This window comes from Otolemur garnettii, unplaced genomic scaffold (genome assembly GCF_000181295.1).
Source record: "Otolemur garnettii isolate 467f Iridium unplaced genomic scaffold, OtoGar3 scaffold00010, whole genome shotgun sequence".
NCBI lineage: Eukaryota > Metazoa > Chordata > Mammalia > Primates > Galagidae > Otolemur > Otolemur garnettii.
This window is the reverse complement of record NW_003852405.1, coordinates 14,904,828-14,907,103: the sequence shown is the minus strand read 5'-3', so window position 1 is coordinate 14,907,103 and position 2,276 is coordinate 14,904,828. Positions and strand designations below refer to the sequence as shown.

The window sequence follows — 2,276 nt, the reverse complement described above, 5'->3', positions numbered from 1 at the left end:
CCGATGATAATCTGTGTTTGCAGCAGCTCCCCAGTGCTAGCATCACCACCTCAGCTCCACCTCGGATCATCAGGCACTGGATTCTCGGCCTAGGTCCTTCTCATGTGCAGGTTACAGTAGGGTTCGTGCTCCTATGAGAATCTAATGCCACCACTAACCTGACGGGGGATGGAGGTCTGGTGGTGGTGCAAGTGATGGGGAGCAGCTGTAAATGCAGATGAAACCTGGCTGGGCTCACTAGCCCACCACTCATTTCCTGCTGCCTGGCCAGATCCCTACCCAGATGCCACCCAGCAGTTAGGGACCATAGCTATCTCGAACAGAGTTTACCAAACTAAGAAGATCCACCAGAGTGATTTTTTTCCTAAACATGGAAAGTCCGCTCCATGTTCTGCTCTGCGTCTTAAAGCACCTCTCAGATACTCTATCACTCTAAAGTGTCAGGTGACTTCTACCAAATAATGACCAGTTTTTCAAAGAGATGTGAAAAAAGATTCTAGAATGGATTCCAAAGTCAGTTGCCGAAGCCTGTGATATGATGACTGCTTGAGGAACCCCTAGGTATTTGTTTAACTGAGGGTATCTGGCCCTGCACGGCCACGGGCTGCATATGAATCTCCCCCTGTAAAGGGGGAGCTGCGGGAAAGTTACGGAGCGTGGTCTTAGTTCTGAGCTGGACCTGCTCTTCCTTCTGTTTCTCCTCCTCTACTTCTGACTCTGAGCTAACAAGTTGGATGCCCTTCTGTCTCCTGTTCTGTGTTGGATCTGATGTTCATCCCAATTTCTCTCAGCTGCGACTCTGGCTCCTCTTAAGAAAGGCTCACGTCCCCCTCTGCAGGCCTGCAGCTGCCCATCTCAGAAAGGCTCACGTCTCCCTATGCAAGGCCATGTCTGCCCATCTCAGGTCAACACCCGAGGCTTAGGTGAACTGTGGGACCTTTCCACATAGGTGGCTGCAGTGCTGGAACTGGACTGGGAAGGCACAAGCTGACATAGTTCTTCCTTCAGGTACTTGGAAAAGTCATTTTTCCTATTCTCCATGGTCCCAAGGCATAGAAGGAAGAAGGACAGAGCATGGCTCAGAACAGAAAGGTCCTTAACAGCAGACAGAGCAGCCACAGCGGTCATCTCCTCCTCACTGAAAGGGCTCAAGCAAAGGCTGGAAAACGGCACCGGGAAATGCTCTGTACCATTTGCAAAGGGAGTCCTGCATCCCGCAGGTCATTGCCCTAGAGCAATGTTTTTCAACCTTTTTTATCTCACACTTGAACCTATAAACTTCCGTGGCACACTTAAATTATGTTGATCAAAAAAAAAAAAAGTAAGAAAAACAATATACTTACTGTGCTTTGAACTTCTTTCGAAAATAATTTAATTAATGATCTTTCAAATTTTTCAAGGTACCCATAAGATCCTCTCACGGCACACCAGGGTGCCTTGGCACACGGGTTGACAATCACTGAGAGGGTTTCTTCAATGCTGACGTTCTCAGTTCCTCAATGTCTGTTGTCCTTTGAGTTGGAAAAAGAAAAAAGTCCGATGCTTGATGAGAAGGGACAATTTGGGATTAGGACTATTTCTTTTTCTTGTATTGCTAAGACAGGGGCCATGCTCATCTTCTCGTATCATTCCAGTTTTAGTAGACGTGGTGCCAGAGCACGCACTGTGAGTGAGAACTAGGGTCACTAGAATAGAGTTGTTTCCAAGAGTGAAATTAAAAATGGAGATGGGAAGCAGGAAAGTGTAAGTCTAGGTTGGGAGGGGTTGCCGTGTCCTCTATTACCCTGTGTTTTCTGTGCCGCGCAGAACGACTTACACCTAAAGAATGTCGGCCATTTTGGTCCTCCCCCACAGCTACTTTATAATAATTAGTTTTACTCCTTTTTTTTTTCACAAGCTATTACTTTAATTATTTTAATTAGATTGTTCATGCACTCAAGTTGTTTACAAGCACTTTTCTTTTTATAGCATATCAATAAACAGGAGAGGGAAACTGCCGCCTTGGAGAAGCGAGGCGGTTTCTACTAGGTAGGTCAGGCCCAGAGCGTGGAAGTAGCTTCTTCCATCCTCCCCTGGAAACCTTCCAGCATCTTGGGCTGGGAGTGGGAGTACCCTTCCTAGGAAGAGGCTATCATCCATCTGGATCCTCTGTGGCCATTGCCCCTTGAGTCAAAGCAAAGGAGAAAAATAACCTGTTTTTGGCATGCTCCTCTGACAACTAGAGTAAGTACTAAAGGTTATGGATGGTTAGTTGTGAGCTTTTATTAAAATTCCAC

At 46.5% G+C, this 2,276-nt stretch overlaps 1 non-coding gene across 1 annotated transcript; it reads right to left on the bottom strand.

The window, feature by feature from the left end:
• Positions 1 to 1,558: 1,558 nt before the first annotated feature.
• On the bottom strand, positions 1,559 to 1,660 carry LOC111723307. The gene has a single exon (XR_002771879.1). It is a non-coding gene; the product is annotated as a U6 spliceosomal RNA (small nuclear RNA).
• Between the last annotated feature and the right edge of the window lie 616 nt (positions 1,661 to 2,276).